The 15467-nt window shown below is 33.9% G+C and overlaps 1 protein-coding gene across 4 annotated transcripts in view; it reads left to right on the top strand.

Moving 5' to 3' along the window:
• Positions 1-15467, top strand: part of LOC150085398 (uncharacterized) — a 650000-nt gene that overhangs the window by 595818 nt on the left and 38715 nt on the right. The window contains exon 29 of one of the 4 annotated variants that reach the window (XR_016546970.1): positions 8732-8826. The exons of the other annotated variants lie outside the window; for them this stretch is intronic. The gene's annotated coding sequence lies outside the window, so the exon portion shown is untranslated. The remainder of the gene's footprint in view (positions 1-8731; positions 8827-15467) is intronic. 4 annotated transcript variants of the gene reach the window in all.

Here is a 15467-nt window from a genome sequence, read left to right as displayed (position 1 = left end):
TGGCCAAACGGGCTATAACATTGACTGCAATATGTTCATAATTACATCCATAATCTTCTTGAAGTATATTGCACAAGTTACAGTGTCTTCACTAGTATCACCTTCTGCATGAAGTTAATGTCACTTGCATCGTCCTCACTAATAATGCACACCTTATTCTGTAACTTGTACAATAGCTGAAACAAGCATGGCCAACCGATTTCATTGGCACTCAAGAGTCAAAAACAGTGTAGGTTTACCGAGTTGTCTAATCATAGCGAATAGATCGTGCTTACATTGAGCAGCACAAAGTTGGTAGTAGTAGGTAGAGTTTGGAATTGTCCTTAGGAAGGACAGATTGTTTTCAATACAGCTGTTAATGTATTCTTTGGATTGAACTTGCTCGCAGGTCAGTTTTGTATCTTTACCTATGTATTTGAAAGCCACCGTCAAAGAGTCTCTCATTATCTTCATTGCTATGTAAAAGAGATGATGTGGAGTATCAACACATCTGCCAGATTGTCTGAGCTCACTCATTGCCATCATGAACAGAGTCAGTCAGACGTAAATTCTCTCTGAATGTTCTGAATTGTCCAAGATAAATGCTGGGAAAGGATAGTTCCTCTGTGCACCCATCAAACAGTAAGCTCTGGGGTACTCTAATTTCTCCTGGGGCAATTCAAAAGAGTAATAGCTCTTTTGAAGGGGCTGGCCCAAAAGAGTCCTATAAACGGGAAAGTATTCTCTCTATTTTTTTATTACAGTACTCTTTTTATGAATGCCCCAAATGGAAAAAGGTATTAGAACCTATATCTTTATATTCTAGTGGACAGATAACTCTAGTATGCTGCTGTTTTGCACAAATGTGTGTAATTGCTTGTTGCCCATTATTTTCAATAAAAACCTTGTATTAATAGATTTACTATTTGCTTTTAATCAAAGCGTAATTAGCTTCTGGAATAAATGCCCAACCTTGTTTTGTGGAACTAGAAGACATATTTTAAAAGGGTTTAGATAAATATTTATTTGGAATTGATAAAAGTAGCATATTTTTGTTTCAATTCTATGCTTCCCAAAAGTTTAAGTATCAGGAGTAATGTAAGAATTCCTGGACGTTCTAATAGCCAAAAAAAAAAGTACATTCTATTATGTGTTTATGTTTATATAATTTTGTTAATACTTTGTAGTTGAACTTTTTTGAAAGGCCAGACTAAAATATTAGTTCCTTCTGAATCTATTATAAAATGCATGTTTAATTGAATCACTTAGTCAGACATGACATGCTGAACAGTAATAATGTCTTCTACACAAAAGAACAAATACTTCAATCTCAGTACTGATCAGTGGTGATTAAACAGCAAGCATGCAGAGAAAAACTGTTCATTAAATCTACTTAAACCACATTCAGCAAGAAAGAATGTGCAGAAAATAGATTAGAAATAGTTTCCACATGAACATTTCCAACCCATTTTATTCACAAATATTGGAGAATAATTATTAGTTTATGAAGTTTATCAATGTTGTTCATAGGTGTATTTGTGCTGTTGAAAGAAACATGACAGCCATAAATCTCTAATTATTTATGGTTTTTTTATATATATATATATATATATATATATATATATATCACCTATGAAAGCTAATTAAAAATTTTCAGGTTAATATATTGTTATTGGCATACTTTCCGTAACACAGTATCTAGTATAGCTTCTCTTGGTATCATATTGTTTGCAGTAATACATTTTAAATGGGGAAATGATTTGTTATATATTTAGAAGTTGCTAGCTTGAATAGGACAGTAAAACATGCCAGGATATTAGAATGAATTGTTGTTGGCTATTCCAGTAAATGCAGGACAAACCACACATTTCTGACACCAGTGCTCTGTTCAAACTTCAGATACTTCAGTTCATTCAGCACAACCCTTGAAATTTTCTTCTCTAGCCATATCTCACCTGTTCAAAGACAAAACGAGTTTAAACCTTTACTCTTCTAGCTTATGAATTGCTAATAAAATCTTTCCTTTTCAGCAGAATGAAAGAAAATCATTACTTTCCAGCTTTTGAGCTTCCCATTAGTTGCTACATCTGGCATGAGTGTTTGTGTAATATTAAAATTAAAGTAATAATAATGTTATATATTTTATTCATTCATCATACAGAGATTTAATCACTCCTGTTACATGGTATGAACATTATAATCTATTTTAAATACTAATAAAGCTGTTTTGTAGTATGTTTACCAAGTTTTTGAGAATTTAACTATATTCATATGGTAGAAAACATTTTTAATCAAGGAAGTACACCTGGTAAAACTGATTAACCGAAAATAACACAGTAAGTGTTAAAAACAGAAAATCCAGTCTGTCTGATCATTAGCTTTACTACTTACAATGTAAATGTCATTGATTCCTCTTTTTTAAGATGCATTTTTATTTACAATTAATTGTGTATCTTTCTATTCAATAATTAGCATTAGCATTAGCATTAGTAGAGGCATATGATGCAAGAAAGCAAGCTTATTCAGCATCAGCCAAAAAAAAAAAAAAAAAACCCACTCCCATTTCACCCCTCCGTTCGTTCGAAATACCTGTCCAGTTGAGCTTTAAATTTGTTTAGGCTATCAACTTCAACAACAAGTGATGGAAGTCGGTTCCACCAACCAACCAACCACCCGCTGGTTGGTTGGTGGAATAATGCTAATTTATGTATGGTAAGAAAAGAGCTAACTCCTTGGAATCATTGAAGCATTCAAGAACATTATCAAAACATCATTTAACATGAGATTCAGCAACTGGAACTTTTCCAGGAACTTATATTTCTCAAATAATATCCATAGTGCAGTTACACTTTGGCCTCTGTTTTAAAACCCAATTTAAAACATGGACAGTTAAAAATAAATTGAGATTTATTATTATATATAAGGATTTAGATGGAAGGGATATACCATATCCTTAATTCTAGTAATCATATCTATATCTGACAATTTATATCTCTTTATAAATTTAAAATAATTTAATTTTCTAATGACATGTTTTTTATTTTATGGTTAAAGTTTGTAGCTTTTAATAGGAAAGAGAAAAATGTATGTAATATTTTTTCTTTTGTTTTCTGGTGTGTTTAAAATTATTTTTTATTAAACCTTGTAAACTTTGGTTAGTCTAAGAATGAGCTTCTCTTTTTTTTTCCTTTGCTGAAAAAAACTCCCATTAAAAATTTGAAAAGAAAAAAATTTTTATCACACTGAGATCCAATCCATACGTTTTACTAAGATTGGTGCCTTTTATTTTATTTACATTGTTTTAGAGGATTAGGGTGATTTTATCATTGTTGTCTGCATCCAGTTCTCTAAATCCCATTTCCATTCCCATCACTGTTTACATAAGTTTCAAAACTTTAGAACAGCTAGATATGAAGGATTAGCATTAATGTGATAATACTAGGAAGTTATTATAGCTTTGTTAAATACATTGAATATAAATATATTGTAAGAATTGTTTTTAAATAAATAAAAAATAAGCATTCTAGAGATTACACATTTCATTGTTCCAAGTATTTGGGCAAATCCTCATTACTAATACAGTGACTGCAATTGTAATGCTTTCACACCATTTGCAAAAAACCTTGAAGGTTTTTAAACCCTATGTGATGGGAGGAACTTTTATAGGCTTTTTTCACATTGCAGCTAAGTTAAAATTGCATAATTTTGTCTCCCTTGAGTTTTTATTCTTAGTTGCTTTGGTGTAACTTCTAAAACAACTCAAACCAACACTTAGCTGAGAAACAAAGCAAGACCAATTTAATTTTATTTATTTACAATTCGTTTCTGCTACTGGAAACATCCACTCAAACAGCTTTAGCCTTGTCAACTGACATACAAATTTAGGTTTATTTCTTAATGTAGGTAATTCTCCATTCACAAAAATCACACAAGAGGGATGAATTAATATAACAAGAATATAATTTTATCAAATAATTAGCTGCAAGTTCTTAATTTGTTTAAAAAGGCAAAATATATTAAATTGACAATTATATGAAATTTCAGTCCAGTGGATTCAAAAGCAGAATACACGTTGATAAAAAAAATCACATCGGTCTTAAGCCTTTCAAAAAAATAATATACGGGGTTGTTAAAATTAAAGTATTCCTATGTAGAGGGCTCTGAGCAAGTTCTAAGGCTCATACTGAAAAGAAATTTGGACAACAGGTACAACAGAATACACTCGCCATTTATTGGAAAAAAAAATTACTTACGATTATGCAAATAACGTAAGTTATTGCCACAGTGCCACTACTCAGCAGTCTCTTCAAAATCATACAGTAGATGTTTGCTTGCACTACAGCAGCAATGCCAACAATGTTGCAGGAAAAGGCGCTATTAGTGAAGCTGTACTATCAGAACAGCAACAATGCAGCTGTGGCTATAAGAGAATTCCTGCATCAGAAGCGCATAAGGCGTGGACCTACGACTGTTTGTGCTGTCCGCAAAATGATTACAAAATTTGAAGTGACAGGACATCTTGGTGTTCAACCAGATAGAGGTCGAAAACGAGTGGACTCCTCTCATGTTGAAGATGGGCTATGGCTGTCGTGGATTTATCGTCAATCTCCATGTGGTAGCACAAGTGTGCCAGCTGTTTCTCGTGAAGTGGACATGCCATATTCCACTGTAAGGTTAGTAAAGCGTCAGGTATTGTGATACTATCCTTACAAGATGCACATGCTACAGCAGCTAAAGTATGGTGATGCAGATAATCGTTTCACATACGCACTTCAGTTTCTGGTGCAAATGACAGTGGATATCACTTGGCCATGGAACATCCTTTGGAGTAATGAAGCCCACTTCTGCTTAAATGGACAAGTGAATATGCACAACTGTCACATTTGGGCAACAGAAAACCCTTGACTTATCCAAGAGGTCCCTTTGCATTCTCCAAAAGTGACAGTGTGGTGTGGATTTATGGCCACATTCATGATTGGGTCATATTTTTTTGAACAGCTAACACCGACTGGACCCTGCACCTGTTCTGTCACTGGACACCGATATTATGAAATGTTGGCAAATTTCGCAATATGTGGGTGCCTTCAGGATACCATATTCATGCAAGATGGTGTGCCACCAACATCCACCATTGTGTCCAAAGATTGCAACACTTTACAGACGAACGGGTCATCAGCCATTGTTTCCAGACATCTTGGCCACTCTGATCACTGAACCTCACCCCATGCAACATCTGGTTGTGGAGTTTTTTGAAGAACCAGGTGTGTCGGGAAGGATGTCAAACTCTGGCAGATATGAAGGACAGCATTAGACGTCATGTGCTGGCTATTCCAGTTGAACATACTGTTCTTCGAATGGAAACTGTTGTTGACCAAAATGGAGGAAACGTTGAACAACTGTTCAAGTGATTTGTATTTCCACAGCGCCATATAGTGACAAATTTTGTAACTACATTTTTTTTTCCAATAAATGGCGAGCGCATTCTTTATTGTACTGTTGTCCAAATTTCATTTCAGTATGAGCCTTAGAACTTGCTCCAGAGCCCTCTACATAGGGATACTTTAATTTTAACAACCCTATACATACTGCCCTTGTTTGATTAAACCAATTACTTTTGTTAAAGTATGGTAATGATTTTGAAAATGAAGCCGATGCTCTTTACAAAGCATCATCTAGTGAACTTCCAGTTCATCTGCTGTTGATTATATTAGAAATCATTCTTTATAAACTTCATCTTTCAAGTACTTAGAATTTAATGTCAAATAGACATTTACTAAATAGTTTGTGACAGGTGAATTAAATATGATTTAAAGCACACAAATTGTTCTCTACAAGTCAATCTTTTGGTGATAATCCAGATCTTAATAGCATCTTTGGTGATAATCCAGATCTTAATATCATCTTTGGTGATAATCCAGATCTTAATATCATCTTTATACAAGTGCATTAAAATTCATTAAGACTGAAGAAATTATTTTAAAATAAGTGCAAATATATACATATATGCTTAGAGTACATTTTGAGGAAGGCTTAATCATATCAGGCGCCTCCGTAGCCAGGTGGGCAGGAGCAGCAGTGCGTAGCACAGGCTTCTTGATTAGACCGGGGTTTGAGCCCTTGACCACAAAATACGGAGGATGCAGAAAGGTCAGGGAATGACCACTGCATATCCCTGGAGCAATATGGCCTTAGTTGCTAATGTTCCTAAAAACCAAATAACAAGCTTAATCATATCATATGAGCTGAGTTTGCTATGTATGACTATGAATAGCCAACTCAGCTACATATGATTACTAGGTTCCTGTTTGTTAACAAATTCCAAAGCAAAGATAGACTCTCCAATCGTATAAAAATTCATGAAGTAACTTGAATTTATTAGTGTAGGATGGAAGTAAAAAGTGGAAGAAATGCTACAAATAATAACACTTGTGATTTCAGTTAGTGTGATTTCAAATGTTCATTCATAATAACATGAAATTAGTGGTAATCAATCTATTGGACAGTGTACAATTTTTTATTATAATTAGGATGGAGTAAACAGTGAGAAATACAAGAAACAATAATTTCAGTATAGATAAACAGATTGAAATAGGATAAAGAGAATTCAAAATATGTGGATTGGACAATTTGGGAATTGGGAATTTGGGAAATAGTCCAATATAATAAACTAACTAAAAATATTAGAACATATAATCAAATAGATGGCTGTTTTCAACACAAAGTGCATTTAACTAAATTAATAGCCTTGGTAGGGGGAAGAGGATTAATTATTCTCAGAAATCAAATTTTGCTATGTGAGAATTAATTTTATTAATTAATAATCAGATATATCTGAGGAACTGGTTGGGACAAATATGGTGATATGTTCATCTCAGGTAACATATTGTTAAGTAATAACTGATAATTGATTTCTGAATGATCTTAGATTGCATTATTTTTTGTTAAAATTTTTGTATTATTTTTGATGATTGAAGTAATACTTTTTTTTTATAACTAAAGCCTACATTGTATCAGCATGTACAGTCAAACTTCCCAACCAAGTAACCATTGAACCTGAATCTTGGAATTTGTCCAATTTTGAGTGATATTATAGTCATATATGAAAAAAAAATAATAAAAATTCTGTATTTCTATACTGCCATTTATTGTTCATAATATTTGTAATACTGAACAGTGTATTTTATCCTGCAGAAAGAGAAAACTAACATACAGTACAGCTGTTCCCCACTATAATATGGTTTGATTAGCACTGGTTTCATATAATACTCTGTATCATTTGATAGCATTCCCTAGAATTGCACTCTGTTCCCCCAAAATAGCACTGTTCACGCCAAGCACCTTGGGAATTAACCCATCAGCATATGTTTGGGAGCCTGAGAAGCCCCTTAAAAAAAACAATCCTTTACTATTCTTCTTCATTGTCCATCCAGGATACATTTTTTATGCTGGAAGAAAAGAAACTGTAATAACTTTATTGTAACATGTAGGAAATGATATAAACATACATTGCTTGTTACATTATGCCATCACGGCACTTTGCCAAGAGTTAATAATAAATATGGGAAAATCCTAAATAAAAAAAAATCACACACTAAGAAATCTACATAAATTAAATGTAAAAAAACACTCCTCAAGAAGACAGTTTTCCAATACATTTATAAATTTGTATAAATTTCATAAAAATATATAATTTACTTTTCATTTGGGGAATTTTATATGAATATAAATAAATTTGTTACTGTAGTCATGACTTTAATCTTTTTTTAAGTCAGTTTTACTCACTTTGATTACAGAAAAACTTTACAGACAGAAATATGGAAAAATAATGGAGTAATTCTGATTATGTGTAATTTTAAAATTTAAAGGGAAAAAAAAAGTTTTCAGTGATCATTCATTTCAGAATTTTAAAATAAAAGATCTTAAAAAGCTTCATACCTAGGAAAAGTATAAAAATCAATAAATGTAGGACTTTTGCTCTGCTATTATAAATTTACATAAATTTATTAGCAAATATTTTAGCTTGTGCGATCTGTTTTGCAGATTCAGGAAGAATTCTGATTTGTCAGTTACTAATAAAACCAGTCAAATTTGTCAGTTACAACTCCTACTCATAGTCGCCATTCCTAATAACATTGAACCTCTCACCTGATATGGTTTATGTTGTTTGTTTTATTTCCCACTGGTACTGTTCCATTCTAGCTGAACAATACACTTTATGTATTTTTTGTTCCATATATTAAGTGTAATAATAATGCTTAATTTTGATTATGCTTCACATTATTACATCTCTGTCTGTTTCTTGATAATTGCATTTTATTCCAAATCATGACTAAATCTGGTATAAGATCATGAAATTTTATACAGTTCAGTTTGTCTAATCACTTCTTTCATTTCTCTTTCACCCAGTCAGTTATCTTTATGAGAACTTGACTTTTTATAAACCTTGTTGATTTCTTCTTTATCTGAATATTATATACTTGATAATTAATATTTGAAGAACCTGTATATAATTTTTGTTGGTTTACGTTTATGACTCAGGCCCATAAGCGTGTTTTACTAAATAACTATATAAAGACTGCCTCGATTTCTTCTGTTTATTATTCAAAAGTAATATTTTTCCAGCTTCTGAATTTGTTGGGATCCTAAGGGGTTTTTTTTTTTTTTTTTGGATCCACTAAAATTTTTTTCTTTGAATTATTTGCTTGATTCCATGGAAAATTATTTTTTGCTGATGATGCTGTACCTTTTGCAGTTATGCCCCCTGGACAACGATCTAGTATCGATGCATCACTGAATACAGATTTCATGGCAGTAACTTCTTGACCAAGTTTATGGAATCTTTGAAATGTAAGTTTCTTATTGTTTATCTCCATCTGCAATGATCAGTTCCTAACTTTTCCTGTCAGGAATTCAATTCCTTGAGGTTGATATATTTCTGTTTGATTTTTGTTCTTATTTTAAAATTGACATATATGTATTTAGATATTTGTATTTTTTAGTCTTTCAAACGAAAATGTGGTAGTTCAAATACTCTTCTGAAGAATTGGTTCATTCCCCATCCCCAACAAAAGATTTATCCATATTCTATTAACCATTAGGTGCATTGGACTTGAATCAATCCACAAGGGTAGTTAAAGTATTTGAAAACAAAGATAAAATAGTCCTAATATCTTGAAAAACTTACTATCTTCAAGTAAAACTATAATAAACCTTTTGATAATAATACTGTCTCTTGATCTGTTGTCACTATGCAGCAAAACTCAACACACTGTTTTGGTTAACCTTGGTAGCTTTAAAAGAAGCCATATCTTGTAACACCTGCAATTTTTCAAGAGCCAAAACACAGCAGTTATGAAAAGCCATCTTCAAAAAATGGTCTAGCTATGTGACTAGTATCAGTTTGCTCAAGGGCACCATTGTTTACCTCTTCAAATGATGATATCTGACCATTTGTTTATTTTATTTGAAATTTCATTCCATGCCCCCATAGAAAGTGAGAGAGCTTATGTAAACAACTTATAATAAAAGTTTTTATTCGTTTGTTTATGTAAAGTTAACCCTTCCCAAGGTGTTCCATTGAAAGAGTGCCAGATTAATTTTATTAAAAAATAAAATAGAATGATTAAAAAATATCTATTGCAGCTATGAACTTCGAAATTGGTATATTTCTTGACATTTTTTATAAAAATGAATGAAGAATCTTCATATGCTGCTGTTGACAATGGCTTTGAGAGCTATTTGAAAGTTGTGTACTTAAAAATTTCATTAAAAATCTGTTTTAGATATGAATGTGATACTAGACATTCTGGTAATATCAGCAATATGATGCAAAGAAGCAAAGCTTATACAGCACCAACCAAAAAATAAAAATAATACTGACTTTATTTGACCATTTAAATTTATTCAATTTGCCCACTTCCAATTTTTTGACTGAATGCAGTTCATTTTATTTGACTGAAATTGGTTTATTTCTGTGCTATTTGCTTTTAAAGTTTAGGTGAAAAATCTGCATTCCTTACATTCTGGGTTTTTTTTTTTTTTTTGGTTTTTTTTGGGAAAAAAAAAAAAGCTGCTAAAAATATGAAAATATTTTGTATTTAGAGTCCAAATAGTTACGGTAATCAGTGAGGTAAATATGAATGAGAAGCAGTGAAAAGTGGCTGTGCTATAAGTGTTTAAAATTAGGGAATGAATGAAATACTTCTTAATTAAACCCACAGAGGTATTAAAAAAATCTATGTACCTTCCAACCAGCTAATGACATATATATTTTGCATAAAGTAGGGATGCTTTCACTTTTCTCTAATTTGTTTTCAGTTCATTTGCAGGTCTACACAAAAAAAAAATAAATAAATCTATTCATTTCTTATTGTATTAAATGTACACTGCTATATATGTCTAACAATAAAAACAATATCATGGAATTTTCTTTTTTGTTATTTAAAAAACAATGTTTCAGTGTGGGATTTTCTGAATAGTTACTATTCCATGTAAATAAAGAGAAATGTTCTCCACCATTGTTGACCTGAAGTTATCATCATTGCAAGTTAGTTGTGATGATTAATCAGTGTTTTTGTCAGTGAATTAATCAGTGTTTTAGCAGAAAGTGCATGTCCATCATACACCAAATATTATTTGGTGCATGATGGACATGTTATACGTTGGTTGCAACCACCATATCCACTGGACTTTAATGCCTGAAATTTGTTGAAGACATATCATCTGCAATAGTGGAGAATGTTGCTTTTTATTTTCAGAAAGTAGTAGATGCCACAGATTATGTAAAAATATGTTATATATATATATATATATATATGTATATATTTATTTATAATTTTTAACCGCTAATTTTAGTCTTTTATCACTGTGGTGGATAAACTTTCATGTTAATGTGGCATTAATGCTATTGCTGGTTTAACAATTATACATTATATGCACATTAATAGCATTGTGCATAAATTTTATTTGACTTATGGTTTTTATTTAGGATGGGAGGCATTTCATTCATTAAGGCCTGAATGTCTGTCTAGCAATGGTGTGCTAGGTGGTCAGTTAGCGTATTGTTACATGTTGAATTTAAATTTAAATTGCTAAAATAATTATTACAAGGCAATAATAGGTTAGTGGAAATAATGATAATAAGGTAAAGTTAGAAGAAATTAAGGTAATTTAAGGAAATATTAATGAAAAAGATTGAGGAAAAATTAGGGAACAAAATTACATTCTTTCACATAATCATCTCTCCGCTACTTCCTCAGGGGCTTTGAGCAGACAGATAGCCAATTTTAAATGAATGTCTCAGGCATACCGATTTCTGTAGTCCCACTAATAGTTCTACTAGATCTTGATCATATTAAGTTTTTAGATTTAGGTATCCGGATTATAAGTATATTTTTAATTTCTGAAATCCAAATTATTTGGTGTTAACAGTAAACTGGGATTGGGACCCAAAGCCCAGCGGGTATGCATTAGCATTAGCATTAGCATTAGTGGAGGCATATGATGCAAGAAAGCAAGCTCATGCAGCATCAGCCAAAAAAAAAAAAAAAAAAATTCTCCCATTTCACCCCTCCATTCATTCCAAATACCTGTCCAGCTCAGCCTTAAATTTGTTTAGGCTATCAACTTCCACAGCAAAAGATGGAAGTCTATTCCACCAATCAACTACCCACTGGCTAAAGGCAAACTTCCGCAAATCTATCCTAAAACTGTCTTTCCTCAATTTGAATTTATGCCCTCTCAGGTGATTATTCTGAGCAAGAGGAAGAATCCCATCAGCACTGAGCATGCTCAAACTATTCAAGGCTTTACACACCTCAGTCAGATCACCTCGCAGGTGCCTAGTCTCCAGACACTGTAATCTGCAAAACTTAAGCCTTTCTTCGTAAGAGCAACCCTTTGTTCCATTCACTAATCTTGTTGCCCTTCCCTGTACTCATTCCAATAGCTCTACATCCTTCTTAAAATGAGGCCTCCAGAGCTATATACAGTACTCAAGGTGTGGCCTGACCATTGCCTTATACAAGGGGATAATCACCTCCTTATCTCTGCTAGAAAAATTCCTGTATATCATTGACAAGATACCATGAGCTACTCTTGCAAACCATCTGCACTGCTCAAAAAACTTCATATCTGCCTGCACAATTACCCCCAGGTCCTTTTCATTCTCTACCACCGTCAGTGTAGTACCACAGAGTTTATAGTTACTCTGGGGTTACTGCTTCCCATATGTAGTACTTTACATTTGTCAATGTTAAACTTCATTTGCCACCTCTCAGCTCATCTGCTCAACTTTTCTAGATCCTGTTGCAGCAGCATGCTGTCATTAGTATCCTAAACAACCCTGCCAACCTTCATATCATCTGCAAACTTCGACATTAAGGTTGATATACCATCATCAATATCATTTATAAATACAGAAAAACAACAATGGACCCAACACTGAACACTGAGGGACACCACTAATAACATTAGTCCACGATGAGCAGTGTCCATTGATTACCACTCTCTGTCTTCTCCCCCTCAACCACCCCTTTATCCATAGCAGCAATTTGCCTCCAATGCCACACTGCTCCAATTTGTGCAGCAGTTTTCCATGTGCAACAGTATTGAAAGCCTTTCTAAGATCCAAATATATGATATCAAAGTTATTCCCTACATCCAGTTCCTTTGTGACCACATCATAGTATCCAATCAAATTGGTCAGGCAAGACTTTCCCTTAACAAAACCACGCTGTGTCCCAGCTATAACTGAAGTCTTGTATAGATGATCCTGCAGTGCTTCTTTAGCCAGTGCCTCCATTAATTTTCCTGGAACAGAAGTTAAACTAACAGGTCTATAATTATTTGTATCGTCCTTTGTGAATTGGGGTCACATTTGCACATCTCCAGCATGGTAACTCCCATGAGTCCAAAGAAGCTCTCATAATTATGGCTAGGGGTTTACTTACTTCCTTTGCTGCCTCCTTTAATATAACTGGATAGATCCCATCCACCCCGTGTGCCTTTTTTATGTTTATCTTCAACAATTTCTCCTCCACTTTCCTCTCAGTTATTACAAGATATCTAGCTCACTGCCAGAGTTTGATTCACCTCTGGCATTCCCCTCTCTGAATAACTCCTCATGTGTGAATGTAGTTGCAAAATACTCATTTAGTTTGTTAGCCACCTGATCAGGATCATCAACAGTTGAACAATCAATATCCAGTGGACCAATCTGATTCATCCCTTTCCTTCTAGAGTTTACATAGGTAAAGAACTCTTTGCTGTTTTTCTTTGCATCCTTTGCCAAAGATTTCTCATAATTTGCCTTTGCCTGCCTAATCTCTTTTGTGACTTGGTTACAGACCAGCTTATATCTATCGTAGGCTTCCATGTCACCCATTAATTTATATGTATTCCATGCATTTTTCTTCTCTGCCATATGTCTCATTAGTTCATCTGACATCCATTTAGGCCTAAATCTTAAACAATATTTCTTAGTTGGTATGTAAAGCCTAGCAGCTTTCAAGATAAATTCTTGGAATTCCTCCCATTTTGAATTTGCTGTTTGTAACATCATCATAGAATTTAAATACTGTCTCAGACCACCGTAGTCGCTTTACCAAATCAATAACCCTTCCCTTTACCCCTTATGGTAGTTACCATATTTGTCGGATTATAAGACGCGCCGACCGGGCTAGCCAAGTGGGTAAAGTACCTACCCGGCAACCCAAAGGTCGCGGGTTCGATTCCCGCCTCGGGCTTGGATCAAAGTACAGCAAAAAAACCTTGGGAGGTGCAATATGGCCACAGAAGCCGATGCGCCAACAACTACCAAATCAAATCAATCAATCAAATTATAAGACGCACTTTTTTTCCTTATAAATACCTTTAAAAATTGCCCTACGTCTTAGAAGCCAAAAGTGGTAATACAGCACATGCGTAAAACTGAGAGTTAACGTATAGTAGTTAACGAATAGTTACCTACTATAGGTTAGTACACTTTTCAGTAATTATCAGGCTGCTGTTGGAGTAACAAGTGAATTCCAGTTATACATTTAAGCCCTAATCAATGGCATGCGCATCAAGGAGGCAAAATTATACTATTGGAATTTAAGCTAAAAGTAGTACAATATGCCAAAGAACACGGGAACAGAGCAGTAGAACGAAATATTGGCGTGTGTGTGTGTGTGAATGGGTGCTGAAGTCATGGCATGATGTTAAGACTGAAATTTTGGTCAAGTCCTATAAAAAATGTGGTATAAGTCATGATAAATAGATGGTACAGAAGATCATTTATTGTATGAGAGTGACAGTGATACTAGTGAAGAGAATGATGATAACGATGATGTTGAAGATAATGATGATCAAGTCAGTAATGAATCTGAAGTTGAATAATACTAAAATAATAAGAGTAATATTCAAAAACTTTTCATTATTGGCTTTTGTGTTTTATTTTTATTGAATTTTAAATTTCCGTTGTAGTAACAATAAATTTTTTTCAAAAGTTTTTTTCTTAAATTTACCGTTCCAAAATTAGGGTGTGTCTTCCACGCCGCAGGATCTTATAAGCTGACAAATACGGCTCTTTGAGTAAATCCCACTTCAGCACACTGTGATCACTGCCACCTAGTGGTTCCTTTATCTGCAGATTCTTAATGTATGAAGAAACACTACTGATAATCAGATCAAGAGTATTACTCCCTCTAGTTGCCTCCCGAACATGCTGATGTAGAAAACAATCATCCAATAAATCCACAAAAGCCTTGCTAGTGTGTGAGTGACCAACCCAGAAATTCCAGTCAATATCTGGGAAATTAAAATCCCCCATTATAAGACACTCTGATTTACTGGCCCACTCTATTTCCCTGTACAGTTTCTTATTATACTCATTAGAGTCATTAGGCCTATAACACACTCCTACTCTCAATTTTGATCTCCCAATGCTTATGTCACACCAAACGGACTCGACACTGCACTGTCCAGCGATGTTGACTGGCTGCACTTCCTTGGATTTTATGTGTTTCTTAACTAATAGCATAACCCCTCCTCCCTTCCTATCCTGTCTATCCTTCCTGTACACATTGTACTCCCCAAATTCCAGTTCTGCATTCCTTATATCTGTGTGACAGCACGTTTCTGATATCCCAACAATATCTGCCTTTGATGTTTTGAGCAACACCTCAAATTCATCAAATTTATTTACCAAACTCCTAGCATTGGTGTACATGCAAGTATACATGCACCTGTTCCTATTCTTAGCTACCCTAACACAACCCATGTGTTTACCTGTACCCGCAATGACTCCCAGCAGTCTCTGAAATACCCTGCATCTTGTTTTCCAGGGTGCTGCTCATTCCAATAGAAGCAAGTGCAAGAATCACTGCCAGTGGCTACTGTTAATCTATTTGTCCTTGTGTTCCCCCAAGCTATCTGTTTTCCGACCCACCTGACACTGCCTCGATAGCATCAGCAAATATTCTTGCACCCTTTCTATTGAAGTGTAC

Source organism: Mastigoproctus giganteus, chromosome 5 (genome assembly GCF_048544385.1).
Source record: "Mastigoproctus giganteus isolate SK-2022 chromosome 5, ASM4854438v1, whole genome shotgun sequence".
Classification (NCBI taxonomy): domain Eukaryota; kingdom Metazoa; phylum Arthropoda; class Arachnida; order Uropygi; family Thelyphonidae; genus Mastigoproctus; species Mastigoproctus giganteus.
The sequence above is the reverse complement of the archived record's forward strand: the minus strand, read 5'-3'. Positions and strand labels throughout refer to the sequence as shown.